Here is a 15578-nt window from a genome sequence, read left to right as displayed (position 1 = left end):
AGATACGTAATTAAAAACATTTAATTGTTTTCAATCTCATTTTCTCTTTTACCATTTTCCCTCTAAATCTTTATTTTACAAAATTATAGAATTGGAAAATAAATCTTGAGATACTCCAGCCCCTTCTCTCAAAAATTAACAGAAATGGCAACTCATGCTTAGAGATACTGAGTAAACTATGAAAGGGAACTTTCAGAATTATAAAACTTAAAAAAAAGTATTGGTTCAGATCCAGGGATAGAAGCTAAGTCAGGACTGGATCTAGAAGCCCAAATGGTGCCTGTGTGGTCTTCCCTCCCTCCCCTCCCCTCTCCTCTCCTCTCTCCATGGATGTCTCCATTTCTCACCCATGTGTATTTAGTTCACCAGTTTCCACCATAAGTTGGCTTATTCAGTGTAGCCAAAAGAAAATGTCCACCTGGCTTATCAACCCCCATGGAAAGGGAGGGTGTTTCTCTGTGCCTTCCTCCCTCAATGCTAGGGATGACCTCAGATGGACCCTGCTGGGTCTCAAGCAATATCCTTGGCTCGAGCATCATTGCCAGACTGATGGGCTATTGTTATGTCCAAGGCTGAGTCACGTGTCTCCCATCCTTCCAGAAGAGGTGAGGGGGCAGAGCATCATGACTGACAGACTCATTCAGGCACAGAAGAGAGGAAAGGGCAGGTTCCCCAAGAAAGGCATGTGAGGTCAACTAAACATCCGACGTTGGCCTTCCATGGTGCTTTAGTGGAAAAGGCAGGTTGTGATGACAGCTCTTTATGTCTGAACCATTGCTTTTTCCACCAAATCACCTCACCTTCTAGAAATTAGAGTTTACAGGCAGGCAGAGTTAATAGTCTGTCAATGAAAGCAAAATGAGTCAGAACTCTAGAGCAAAGTAGAAGTTGGAGGTCATAAATATCCACACAGAACTAGACTTTTTCTTGTATTCCATGCTGTATTCTCATATCACATGTCAGATTCTTAATGAAACAACATCTGATCACACGAGCATTGAGCAATGGCTAAACCTTTAGTCTTGTCCACACACCTGAATTTGCCCTGCTTCTGAGGTCCGGTGTCTACAGCCTTCAACTCAGAATCCTTCCCTTCATGTCACCTCTCTTACCCCAGGCAAAGGTAGAAAAAGTGGCAACTGGACTCCGCCCCCGAAAAATTATAAGATTTGAGAACCCAGACACTTATAAAATTTGAGGAGAAAATGCATTTCATCGTTTTTCCTGGCACTAGGACAGCCAGTGCTGATCCCAGCTTATACGGATTTGCACGTGTAGGTGGGGTCTCCTAGTTTAGTTCGGAACCTAGAGGAACGCGTGGAAAATGTTAAGAATATACTGTATGTATTCCTTACACCATCCATGTCTACTTGTCTTCCATGCTCCTATTTCATGCATCCAAAGACTGTCTCTTCATTTGGTTTTGAAGATGGAAACCTTTAGAAAAGTGAGTATCTCAGAAAACGATGAGCTATTCCTTACACCCAGTCTTCTCTCTCTCTTTCTCTCTCTCTCTCTCTCTCTCTCTCTCTCTCTCTCTCTCTCACACACACACACACACACACACACACTGAAAAGGTTATAAGGCACAATGCCTCAAAAAGAGCGGAATCTGGCAGTGCCTGATCAGCTTGCCCAGTACGATGCAAGCACAGAGACTCAAGCAGACATACCTCACTAAGCAACATTCCCCAATAATTTCTGTTGAAAGTATATAGTACCATGTTCTATTTCTAGAAATTATGAAACAGACTAAAGTTATGACTAAAACTTCTAAGAACATCAGCTCTGCCCCAGCGCTCACTCTGAGCCTGCAGTTAGCGATGCAGGACCTTGTCTCCCTGCATGGCTGAGGCTGCCCCTGCCAGGCAGGGAGCTGAGGCTGAAAGGAGGGAGGGGCGGCAGGCAGGCGGGAGCCATGAGTGTGTTTATTGTGCTAGACAAAGAAAGAGCAAATGAACAGCCTCTCTGTGTCCTCTGCATTGCTCCATTTCTCTGTATCTGGGATGAGCAGGCAACGTGTATTTTACTGCGGATACATTTGAAGGCAGTTGTTGATGGGATAAGGAAAGGATCTTATGCCCAAGGTCCAGCAGCATGTCTGGTGCATGGCTTTCTCTCCACTCCTTCTGCTCTGACTCTCCCACCCTCCTTGTCCTTCCAAGGCCAACGACTCAGGACAGGTGGGTGGGTGCGTCCTCCTTCATGGGGAGAGCCTGCCCAGCATGTTTTCACCCGCCCCGCCCCACGTAAACCAGCAGGACTGTTGGGAGCCAGCGAGGGGTCGCTCCCCTCCATGCACAGTTAGGTCCCCGAAATAACAAACTCATAGGACTCCGCGTCTCCAAGGACCAAAAACTAGAAGTTTGACTGCTTTCAACGGTTCAATGGCACAGCTGTGCTTCTAGGAACAACATCCAAAAAGCATTGTTAAAAGATGCATGCCTACAATTTACCTCTTCCAGACCCCTCCCCAAACCAGGGCAACTCCCATCTTCCCATGGACAAAGAGTCCAGGGCCTTGAGAGGCCATCATGACAGGGAAAAGCCGAGGGGCAAGACTAAAGCATGCCTCCACGAGGCCCAAAGTCGTGGCAAAGCAAACTCACAAATACGTTTGCTTCTGTTCAGAAATGTCTGGCATACCCCCATCGTCTGCATACAACCCTGTTACCTGCATTTTGCCATCTGCGTTTAAAAATCTTAACTTCTGCTGGCCCGAATGAGTATAAGGACGACTTGTATTTTCGTTTTTAAAAATCCCCTCTCATGTCCCTTTGGAAATACTCTCTCAAAATAAAAAAGACACTATTTCCTCATGAAACCATTTGGAAGGAGCATAGATGTGTTCATGGGGCATCGCTGACTCCGGAGCATCAATTCTGCCCTGATTCTGGGCAAAGCTGCAGCTTCAGCAAACACCCTCCCAGTCCCAGAGGCCACGCAGGTGGTGACAGCTCTGGAGACTCTGTTTACAAATCATTAATGAAGTGACTGTGGCTCTTTTCACTCACTCACACTTTGAACTAAGCGGAGTGACACATTCCTAAACGGGATACAAGCGCGGAGGAAGCCCACAACAGCCCCATTATGGGGGCCACACAAACGCCGGCGGTGCGGGTTTATATTAACCCGATTAATTAAGGAGGGGCGGGAAGGCCCGGCTGCAGCCGCTGGAGCACCAGCGCGGCCCGGAGTTGCTAGGCGTGCGAGGCTGGCCTCCGAAATGTCCCCTCGGCGCTGGACCCATGCTTTCTTCCTGCACAATGAAAGGCCCTTTCAAAGCCGAGGCTCGGAGCAGCACAAGAAGTGGAAGTCACTGCGTTCCCTGAATGAAATAAATGTCTCTTTTTAATTCCTATAAGGTTTGTGTGAGTTCTCCTCAGTACAGCACCATTAGGATTCCACAGGAAAGACGCATACGTTAGATGACACTGTGTCCCTTTTGTGCTGCAAACATCCACTCTCTCTTGCCACTGAAAGTGAGTTTAAAAGCTTAAACACAGTGGGGGCTCCTGCTGGGGAAACAAGCTGCATAGACCACTGAAGCCACCTTTGTGCTAAGGAACCTCATTTGAATAAGCAGCATGTTGTCACTGGTGAGGGCAGATGGCTCCAGAGTTCCATTCCAGCAGAAAGAGAGAGAAACAGAGAATTTTATTCATTTTCTTCTTTCATTACACTAAAACAGTTCTTGGACTACCAATTTCCCAACTACACACAAATACGACCCAGGGGAGATGCGATGCTATTTGTGTCGCTCAGACGGGTCTCTGCATGGGATGAGACCTTCAGTCACTTTATCCCAAGACTTTTCCTCTCTTCCCACACTCACCCTCTCGGTTTCTCCTGTGGAATACACAGGGAACTCACAACTTCACCAACAGCCAAGGGCATGCCAGGGATTGTGGGCGGGCCATAGACAGGGCTTCTGCCCTGCATTCACGTTGTATTTTCAGCTGCAACAGACTTAAATACCACACCGTGGGTTGAACAAATGGTCAGGGAGATTTAGGAGTGTACATAAATTGTCCGACTTGAAAGCTTCATTTCAAGTCGTATTATGTTCTCTCTTTTAGGTTGGCAGATGTGTTTCTTCCTAATGTTAGAAAGGTTTCCATTTTTACCCCCTAGTCATTAAAAGATTTCAAGTCTAGCTGGAGCTCTGTTGATTTGGAGGGAAAGCAGAGCCCTACTTCTGAGCATCCCTATAATTCTTAATTTGCAGGAGGTTGTTCAGATCACTGGGGGATGGAGGGAGAGTCTCTTTGCTTGTATTCTAACGCTGTTCTGCCTGCTTCTGTGATGGAACCGCACCACCAGCATCTCTAAAGCCGGAAAGAGATAAATTCCTGAATGGTCCATTATTTTATGTCTTGGGGTGTATTCAAGTAAGTTAACTTATGAGGGCTTCTGGGAAGCGAAAGTATTAAGTCAAACATTAAGTGAATGTACGTGGAAAAAAGTTTTCCTGGCAAATTCTTACAGCCAAATTTACATTCCTTTTTAATACAGAAAAAGGGTGTCTTTGAGCTCCAATTTTTAAAGACTTTACTTTTGGGGGTTGGACAAGGAGGAGGGGGTCCATTTTGGAAAATGCATTGATTGTTCACTAACATTCTCAGAACACTCCTAGCACAAAAAGAATGAAAAATTAGAGAAGAAACAATTAAAAGGCACTTAATCTGCTTTATGGTTATGCAGGCAACATGTTACTTTTATACACAGGAAGACAACATTTTTCCCTAACCAGTTCAAATTTATTTTGCAAGTTAGAAATGTAAAAGTGACCTGAACATGAAGTCTTTATGCATAAAGTCTGGGTAACCAGGAAAAATATGCCAGAAAGCTAGCATTCTGCATGCCATTAAAAAAAGTTACATATATAGTTTATATGTGTAGATCAAATCATATTTAATTAAAATTTAAATACATGGAATTCCTTTTTAAATGTGCCTATTCTGGTTCATATGTATACCTATGTATATCTATTTAGTATTATTATATATGTATATATGTGGTATTGATGGGATTTTGTGTTCTTTTTTTCTATTTCATTAAATGTAGTCGTGGGATATAACTTTATGACACAGAGAAAAGATGCTGCTTTGGCACGCATTTTAGGAGAGGGTGTAAATCCCTTGTAATGTATTACTTGGATCAAACACCTGACATAATTTAACTTGGGCCACGTTCTCCCAGCATGTAAGTTAATACCTGGGTGTAAGGTCATGTCTGTGCACACTCTGTAAAACAGATCATGGAACAGCAAACACAGTCCATACCGTTCCCTGCCGTCAGTCTCCACGATTAATACAGATGGCCCAGCCAAGTCAGTCAGTCGCTAGCCCTTATCAATCAAGGGCTGATGGAGCCCACGCCAGGTGTCTGGGCTGCACCCGGATTGCTGTCTTCCCAGGGGTCAGGGAGGACCTTCGGGAAATGGACTACAGGGAATAGTACCCTCCTGTTTATGCCCATCTTGGGTCAGATAATAAAGTTCAGAGCATGGATAAATTTGTAAAGTTTCACAAAAGGTTTTACAAATAAGAGGAGGGAGAAGACTCACCTTCAATAAACTAATTATTGATTTTTTTAAAAAAAGCAATTTTCATTATTTCATTTGGATAGGCTGTGGACTGAGGGTTTCAATTTAATGACCTTGGTTGGCAATTTTGTTTTGTTTTGTTTTCTTAGTTTGTTCAACAAATGATTTTGAATACGTCAAATGTATACTAACTTAAACTAATACAAAATACGCTCTGGGCTTGTAGAAGTGAATGAATGGACTAACTTGGTAGATTGAACACAAGTGTTTACTTTTACTCCCTCCCTTTCCTCACTAATGTGAACAGATATAAACTAAAGAAAACGAGAGACGAAGTCAACATAATCCTATAAATGGGAAAAGGAATGGAGGAGTGGTATTCTAGTTACTATGGCTGCATAACCAGCCACCCCAAACAATGGTGTACAACCGCAACAATTTTATTACCTTCATACATTCTCTAGGGAAGAAATCTAGAAAGGGAAGGCTTGTCTCAGCTCCATGATGCCTAGGACATGAGCTGGGAAGATCTGAAAGCTCCAGCTGATTTGCAGGCTGGGGGCTGGAATCTGACTCCTCACTCATCATATACGTGGTGGTTGATGCTTGAGGTCAACTGGAGCTTCACCTGAGCCTGTCAGTTGGACCGCCTGTATGTGGCCTCTCCATGTTGTCTGAGTTTCCTCCCAGCCTGGCAGTCTCAGGATAATCAGACTCCTCATTTGGCAACTCTAGCCTCCACAGTTGAGTTCTTCTGCTAACAAGGCTGAAATTGCATTGTCTCTTTTGACTAGACTTGGAACTCATGCAGCATCACTTCTGCTACATTTCCCTAGTTAGAAGTCAGGCATAGATTCAGATTCAAGGGGAAGAGAATTAGAGTTCTCCTAGTAATGGGGCAGTGGCGCAGTTCTGGAAAGGCATGTGGAGTGACAGATATTGTTGTGGTCGTCTTTGAACAGTATCATCTGTCACAAACAGTAACTGATGGAGCTCACCAGAGAAAGTTGGACCCTAACTGCTAAGAGTAGAGAAGGGAAGTTGGTAAGATTTTGCTTGTTTCTTGCTTCAAAGCCTGGTGGGCACAGGTAATAGAGAACCGGATACTGCTGAAGGCAGAGTACAGAGCATCCTGAAAAGTGGAGCCATCTTTATACGGAGCATCTGCACCCCCAGAGTCCTGCCCATGCGGGTACAGTCAGGCACCACCCTTCTCCACTCAGGCAGCATGGAGGAGGGGCTCTCTGAGATCACTGAATGGGATGGCACTGGTCATAGTTGTCTAGGCAACAGGAGGAGAGAACTGTGCCTAAATAGATAATTAAGTGGAAATTTGTGTCCCAAAACATGGAGATTCATGGCCTCTTCTCCATCAACTGCCTAAGTTCAATTTTCCTTCCCCCCAAAATACTGATGATTCCTCTCTGAGGAAGCAGGTTGAAATAAGAGAAAAGACATACCAATGCTGGCATCTGGATATTCCTATTAAAGCAGACCCATCTATGCTCCATCACCTCAAAGTGAAACCACCAGTAATCAGGCTCCACCTTTCATCCAGAGCCTGGAAAGACTTCTTTATACCCCATTCTTAAATATGAACGAAGAGCCAAGAAACACCAGACATTCAAAGAAAGCCAAGACCATAGTAAACAGAGGGAAAGAAACATGAAGTAAACAGTGACAGAGCAGGAAGGAGAAGATGCCTCCAAAAGACTTTTCATTCATAAACTAAGAACCAGATACTATAAAAACAAACATTTAAGAAACAGGAATGTGTTCTGGGAAATTCACATATATAATGTATAATTATGTTTATATGTGAATTATATATAACCTACAAATATGTTTATGTTTATATGTAATATACAAATTATACATATATATGTGGAAATTAAAAACAAACAATTGGATGCGAAAATAAATTGAGGAAATCTTTCATATGGTAGACTAAAAGACAAAGAGATGGTGGGGCCGGCCCGGTGGCATAGCCCTTAAGTTCGCGTGCTCCACTTTGGTAGCCAGGGTTGGCCAGTTTGGATCCTGGGTGCGGACCTATGCACCACTTATCACACTTATCAAGTCATGCTATGGAAGCTGTCCTACATATAAAATAGAGGAAAATGGGAATGGATGTTAGCTCACGGCCAATCTTCCTCAGCAAAAAGAGGAGGATTGGCAGCATATTTTTAGTTCAGGTCTAATCTTTCTCAAAAAAAAAAAAAAAGGATGAGAAAATTAGAGGATCAATCAATGAATTTTACTACCTGAGTAATCAAAGACAGAACAGAGAAACGGAGGATAGGGAAAAAGAACATTATAGAAATTACAGGATATCAGATTTCACATGAAGATTCTGTGGTATAAATTAAATAAATTCTAATCTTTCATATGGGAGGTGAAAAGATGAAGTCAATTATTAATTATTTCCCAGGAATAATCTATGTACGCATTGAAAGATCTATTCAATATATTTGAAGTATTATTTGAAATCCTTTGAAATAATCAAAGGATTATTTCTGTGCTGAATTAGGTGTAAGAGTATTGCCTCTTCTGAAGTAGAGTCTTATTTACCTGGGCAGTAAATAATCTGATTTCAAAGGAAAAGTAGCTGATTCCTGGATGTATATACGTACATACATGCATACACATTTTCCTTCCCTTAAGATTGTTCTTTTATTTTCTTATTGAATCCAGAGTAAGAGAACCAGCCCAGAGGAACAACACGCTGTTAGCTTCCTGAAGTCAGCTTTGGTAATTTCTCATTGGAGTTCAGCTCAACCATCCACAAATATGACTGCTTAAACTATTCAACATATTCCACTCTCTCCAACCACCTCCTTCCAGGTACGTTTTCTTGGAATTTTGTTTTCAGGGGGTCTGAGTAACATTTATCAAACACGTGCTAGATCCCAGGAGCTTTTATTGATCTTCCGTATACACAGTGCCTTCTCTATCTTACAGATAAGTAAACTGAGCCTAAAGAATTTAAGGATTGTGTCCTCAAGTTCACACAACTCTCAAGCAGAAAGACTGAGAATTGACTAGAATCTGCCTGACGAAAGTCTGGATTCACCCTCTTCTCCAAACTCCCTAAATGAGTGTGGTATAGACCTGTGTAGAGATGAGGAGATTGGGAGATCCTAGAAGGAGGATGGAGGCAGTGTATTGTCTTCCAGTCAATTCAAATGGTTGAAACGTCCTTAATTTTAACACAAGTGATGATACTGACCTGAAGACCTGCCTTATTTTTTATTATTACTCATGGAGATGAAAGGAAAGTAGATACAGTTCATTAGCTTTAAAGTAAGAAAAATACATATAAATTGAGAAAGAGAAACACAGAAAGAGACAGAAAGCAGAGAGAGATCCTGATTTGCAAGCTAGTTTTTCATTATCACTCCATCCAAATTTTTTTCCATTTGGGTTTCACTTAAATTTGACTTTGACTGAATTTAGAGAAAGACAATAACCCACCCATTCATCAAAATCATTAAATGAAGATCTGTAATTCTTAGAAGCAAATCACAAAGAGTATAATCTAACTCATTGAATGAAAGCTCTTCATAAAATCTCCCTTCTTAATTTTAAGACCCATCAGTCCAGATTATTGAAAAGACCCTGACTCCCAGTAGTTTTTGTGGTGGTGGTTGTTTTTAGGAATTGTGAGGTCTAAATCTGTCTGAGAACCTTCCAGGAGACTGAGAAGAGATGAGCACAGCCTCACCTTGAAGTGCTAAATCTTCTCATCTTTGACCAAAATAGACCCCTTCCTATTGCTCCTGTCTCGCTCTGATACAACTCTGAGAGCCTTGAAATCTTCCTTGTTTTCTGGCACAAAAGATATCTCAGACTCATGTTGTAAATTAATTTCCCCACACCCGAAATCAGCCATTTTTCCAAGGATCCTTGTTGGTTGTTCTTCAGGCAGCATTGCGAGATCTCAGTGGTGCACCACATCTGCTCATTGTTGCCAGGTTGGTAGTATCTAACTCTTTCCTGTAAACAGGGCCAGGAGATAAATATTGCTTGAAATTAAAAAAAAAAATGAGTTCATGACAATATTTGTAATTCAAATTAATATTACAGGACTTAGTCTTACAATTCTATCCCTTTTCTTTTTACTAAAAATGTTGTTTCCATAGCATTATATTATTACTGATTTACTTTATTCCACAACACACACACATGGTTTCAAAATTTTTAAGACATACCAATATTAATATTAAAATTAAGACTACTGGGGCCGGCCCCATGACCAAGTGGTTTCACACACACTGCTTTGGCACCCCAGGGTTCACCAGTTTGGATCCTGGGCACGGACCTACATACCACTCATCAAGCCATGCTGTGGTGGCATCCCACATAGAGGAACTAGAATGATCTACAACTAGGATATACAACTATGCACTGGGTCTTTGGGGCGAAAAAGAAAAAAAAGAGTAAGATTGGCAACAGATGTTAGCTCAAGGCCAATCTTCTTCACCAAATAAATAACCTAAAAAAAGATAAAATAAGACTACTGAGTAAAGTCTATATTTTCTTTACTCTTCCATTTGTCCTTAGAAAATATTCTAGTAAGAGTGTACAGTCAAAATATTGTCACTTTATTTCTCAACTCTAAGGCAGTTGAAATGGTTCCTTTCTCTGTAGGTTTATGTAACCAACTTGTCACACAGTGAGGGTCATTAATTTCTTTTGTATCTAATTATAAAATACTTGGAATACCACATTTTATGAGGTAGTTATTGTCTAATTTTTGTTTAATTTAGGATACATTTGATTTCCTTTTATTTAATGATACATGCTAATACTGCCTTTCAAGGTTGTGAACTTGAAAACTTCTTAGATTAATTTTATTAGACTTTCTAGGTTTATGTATTTATTAAAGCACGTTGTTCACAGTGACAACAATTTAAAACATCTTTCCAGAATAAATACTTGACCTTAGTATTTTCAATGAAATAAAATGACAATTATAGAAAAAGAGTAGAAAAAATAATGCTACATGAAATTTACAGTCCCAAGAAAATGCAATTAAGCCTTACCATTACACTTTTGATAAGAGAATTACCTTCCCTGGGTTTAAGGTAAGAGGCCAAGATGAAGCTAGAATTCTTGGATGACTCAGTTGGATTTCCATTTTTTACCATAAGTATATTTAATTTCCCATTTATCACTTTTTGATGCAGTGTGTGTGTGTGTGTGTGTGTGTGTTCTGAACTCTTTCGATTAACTTGAGCAAATTGTAATCAGTCTTCAAACTGTGAACATCATTAGATTGAGTTGCCCAATCGGGGTTGCTAACCATTCATGTGATATCAAACCCATTCCTGAATATTTGGATACGCTAACCACTCATATATGTGATTATAGGAAGCTTATTCTTTGGGGACAAAAGTTTTTTTTTCCGTTGTTTCTCAAGTCAATGACAAATATCTCTCAAATATTTAGAGATTTTGGAATCAATGGTTTTCTTCAAATAACCAGAAATTGGGATGTGTCTACTTGAGTAATGTACAATATCTGATTCTTAGTTGAATTCCACCAATATTTTTAATGAGCTTTATTCTATGTGGATGCTATAGCTTTTCAACATATTGCTCTAACATTTGGGGCTTGGCAATTGCATCACGCATTTGGCCTGGAGCCTCCTCCGTGGAAAATAAGGTGCAATGCTTCAGAATAACAGCCTCCTCCTGATGTGTTTGGCCTGGTGTAAAATTAAGGAGCCAGCATTTTCTCCCTTCCTTCCTCATTGCTCCAAACTGTATCAGTTGTTACCGAGTGCCCCATAACTGTATTTCCAACAAAGATTACACAGATATTTCTGTCCAGCTACATGTCCTGCAGGGCTGTACTGTGGTCTTCCGATCAGTAAAAATGTAATAACATTTTCACATAGTCAATATTTAATTCTGTAAATGCAACTGGTAGTTGTAATCTAGGTTATTAACCACACAGTGATTTATGATAGAGGGCAGACAGTGGCGGGGCTGGAGCAGTAGGAAGGTCCTCTGGTGACAATAAAAAGGTTATAAATTTCATAGCTCTGCCTGAGAAATGTATTTATATCCTATATTAAGAATAGCTTTTTATAAATTTTAATGATCCGTGTTATTAATGGCGCTGTCATCGTCACTGCCTCTATGAGACTACAGTCCTTGTTTTTTTCTTTTACTTTTCCATCAGCTGAAGGTCTTGTGAAAAAAAAAAAAAAAGAACTCTTATTAGCAATTTGCCAAAAAAATCTTTAAGAGTTATAAGCCTATCATTGTTTCCCCGGACTGCAAAGCCTGTGAGCAGTCGTTTGCATAAAGTTTTATGATGGAGGCGCAGGTTGGGCTAATTGGATGGAGCACAATCGGTGCTCTGTCATGTGCACAAAGGCCAAGTCAATATGCAGAAGGAAAACCAGGGCCATATCAAAAAGAGAAACTTGCGTATGGAAATTGTCCTTCACATTGGCTCCCTGTTCATTTGCTGAGCCCGCTTGGCTCCCAGCTAAGCATGTGAGTTCACACACATGCGGGCCCAACTGTAGCTCAACACACTTCCAAACAAACTCACCACCCACATCAATCCCCTTTCCAACTTTATGCCATAATGCATTGGAAGAATGAGAGAAAGGACTACTTTTGGAAATAGGATATAATCTCAATGGGGCAAGGTGTTCCCAGCTGAGGGGTGGGTTGGCAGTGCTTCCTTTATTCAGACACTTTTAAAAACCAGATGTTTGCCAAGCAATTCTCAACATTCAAAGCAGGTTTTGGAAATTGGTCCAATGACGTTTCCTACAGACAAGGCAATACAGTTAGAGAATGGGCTGTTTCCAGTTACAGGACTTTAGTGTCAATCCACTGCACAGTTTTTCCTCCAAAGATTATGCAGGCAAAAGGAAGAACGATCAAGAGGCTGTTTAAAACAAAACGAACAAGAAATGGTCTTATGTGCAATGTTTTCGGTCGTTTTTCTTTACATAGCATACTAATTTATTGCAGTATCACTTTATTCCAGTCAAATTTTCAGGAGGCTAAATTTTTCCTGATTAATTCTTTAAGCTGTTAAACATTTCTTCATATACACAACACCAAAAGGTTTTGAAATCTTTATTTTGTGGTTACTCTAAACTTTGAACTGAAAAATAATGTCTACATGTTTTTAATAAGAAAGTACAGACTAGGGATGTTAGAGAAGACAGTTTTCTTTAAGACCATTTTTTAAGAGCAATTTTAGTTTTAGACTGTTTTTTTGTTTTTGTTTAATATGTTTGTCACCAAATGGAAAACCATCATACCATGAACCATGAAACTGAACGATTAGAATTTGACCTATTTTTTTTTTTTTAAAGATTTTATTTTTTCCTTTTTCTCCCCAAAGCCCCCCCGGTACATAGTTGTGTATTCTTCGTTGTGGGTTCTTCTAGTTGCGGCATGTGGGACGCTGCCTCAGTGTGGTCTGATGAGCAGTGCCATGTCCGCGCCCAGGATTCGAACCAACGAAACACTGGGCCGCCTGCAGCGGAGCGCGCGAACTTAACCACTCGGCCACGGGGCCAGCCCCAGAATTTGACCTATATTTTTAAGCTATTAGAGATAAGGCGTGTGAACATCTGGGCTCATGGAAAACACAAGAAATTCTTTCCTTTTACCCCCCTTTTACCTTCTCTTGTTTCTTTTTCATTCCCTCTTCCTCTCTCCTTCCTTCCCTCCCTCCCTTCTCCCTCACCGCACATAGAAGCATTGCCAAGTGCAGCTTCCTTCCTGGGTCAGTTGTCACTGCGGAGGACATTCAGCACAGGTAAATTTGCTGAAGCTTACTCCACTTCCCTCGTCATCTCTTCTGCCCCATCCTCTGCCCCACTTGTGTTAGCTGTCTCATAACTTTCACCTCCGTGAAGGTAAATGCTCTGTTTATTCATCAAACCTTTGTTGAGAGTCAACTGTACTCCAGGAGGTATGCTTGGCCAACAAGACACAGAAACAAGTCAGTGTGGCCCTTTCACTCAACTAGGAAACAAGAGAGGTAGACAACAAGATGTACGCTCAGAGCAAGTGGCTGTCCTAACCATCTGTCATCTGGCCTCACACTCTCTTCTTTGCATTTACCCCAAGAGTCTGCGTTGAAAACCCTGCATGAGTAACTAAGAATGTACCAATGACTTTATGAGGGTGGAGAGAGGGAAGTGTCTACTTACACTCCCAGTACAATGCTGGAACTTCACACGCATCTCTTCTCTCTCCCAGCACATCTGCTTTCAGTGGGGCCCATTTGGACTGACTTTCTTCCGAGTGGGATTCAAGTGGATTTGCTCCTAATTTTCTTTCCATGATTCTTTACCCTCATAGCATGTCAAATCCCAACAACATCCCCATTTTGCAAAAAAAAAAAAAAAAGAAAAGAAATCTTTTCTTTTCAATTAAATCTGAATTCCAAGCCTTGAATTGTTGAACTTCTACCCCAAAATAGCTTTTCAAACCATCAAACCAAAAACACAAATCACTACAAGTCCACAAGGCATGTCCTATCTCATCCCAGGAGAATGGAATGTCTTTAGTGCTGCTTCTCATGACTGTATGCAGGGCAGTCTTTATAGAGAGCCTCCTGTCCTACTGGCCACCAGACCAATACTCGGCTAGCTTCTTCAGCGCTCAGCCCCACCCAAAATGTGCCCAGAATGAGTTCGCTACACACCACTGCAAAGATACCCTCAGTGTGTTACATTATTTCCTCTACTGAACTAGCTGCCTGTGGGGTTGTAACAGCTACTCACTTGAACTTGGAGCCAAAAAATGAGTAGGGAAAACAAGAGAGGGAGCTAGCTTAGAAGTGCTAAAGGCATGGGACCCCTGAGGGTCTTCATCATGAGGAATTGAGGAGGACATGCCTGGTCAATTCATTTTGTTGAGGAATTAGGAGAAATTCTTTTTCCTTGGCTGTTGAGGGTAAGGAAACTGTCTAATTAGTTTCAGATTTGGGTATCAGATTCTTCACTCCCCCCAAAGTGGTGGGTAGGCTAAGTGTTCTCTAACGTTACAAGATTTAATCAAAATAGTCTAATACACAGAAAAGTTAGAAGAATAGTATAATTACCTCTAACACCCACCACACACTATCTGTATTTAATTATTAAAGCAAATATGGGAAAATGTTAACCATATCTGTATATTCAAACATGCCTGAGTCAAAGTTATAGTTATTACTTTTTTTTATTATGTCTTGCATTTGATACATCAGGGTAAATTAACAATAACTTCTTAGTATCTACTCTCAGTCAATGTCCAGATTTCTCTAATCATTACTCAATTCTCTGACAGCTAATTTTTCCAACAAAAATACAAATAAGACTCAAGCATCAGTATACCCTTTCATCTCACTCTATCTAAAATGATTACCTATTGACTTCAACTTTCTAATGACACAAACCTTCTGTGGAACATTCTGTGTCCTGTCTTGTGAGTTTCCACAGGGTGTCATTTAACTTGTGACTCCATCCTCTGTATTTCCCATGAGAAACTGGAAGCTATGGCCAAGAGCTCAATTAGATTCAGGTTAGACATTTTTGTCAAGTACTCTGTCAGCTGTGTGCTTCACATTGCACAACATTGGGCACATAATGCCAAGTGGGTTCATCTTTGGTGACGTTAATCTTGAGGGTGAAGCAGACCAACCTCTCCACTGTAAATGCATTATTTTAATATCAACTCACAAATAATGGTTTTGAAATCTACTGACAAGCTTTGCCTGAAGCAATTGCTTTTGGGGGTTTTACAAATGGTCATTTTCTAATACTACCATTCTTTTTTATTTATGATATAGCGTTCGTCTAGAATGAATTTTCATTCAGAAACTGGGGATAAATTATTGTCCCTTTTAGAAGAAAGAAGCAAACAAACATGTCAAGATCCATGCTGAGCTCTTTACCTTTAATTATCAATTTCACAAGGTTTTGGTTTAACCGTAAACTCCCAGGTAGGCAAATGAGGTCCCCCTCTCGCTTTCTTCATACACTAAAGTCTCAAAGAACTTTTAA

Source organism: Equus asinus, chromosome 10 (genome assembly GCF_041296235.1).
Source record: "Equus asinus isolate D_3611 breed Donkey chromosome 10, EquAss-T2T_v2, whole genome shotgun sequence".
Classification (NCBI taxonomy): Eukaryota; Metazoa; Chordata; class Mammalia; order Perissodactyla; family Equidae; genus Equus; species Equus asinus.
The sequence above is the reverse complement of the archived record's forward strand: the minus strand, read 5'-3'. Positions refer to the sequence as shown.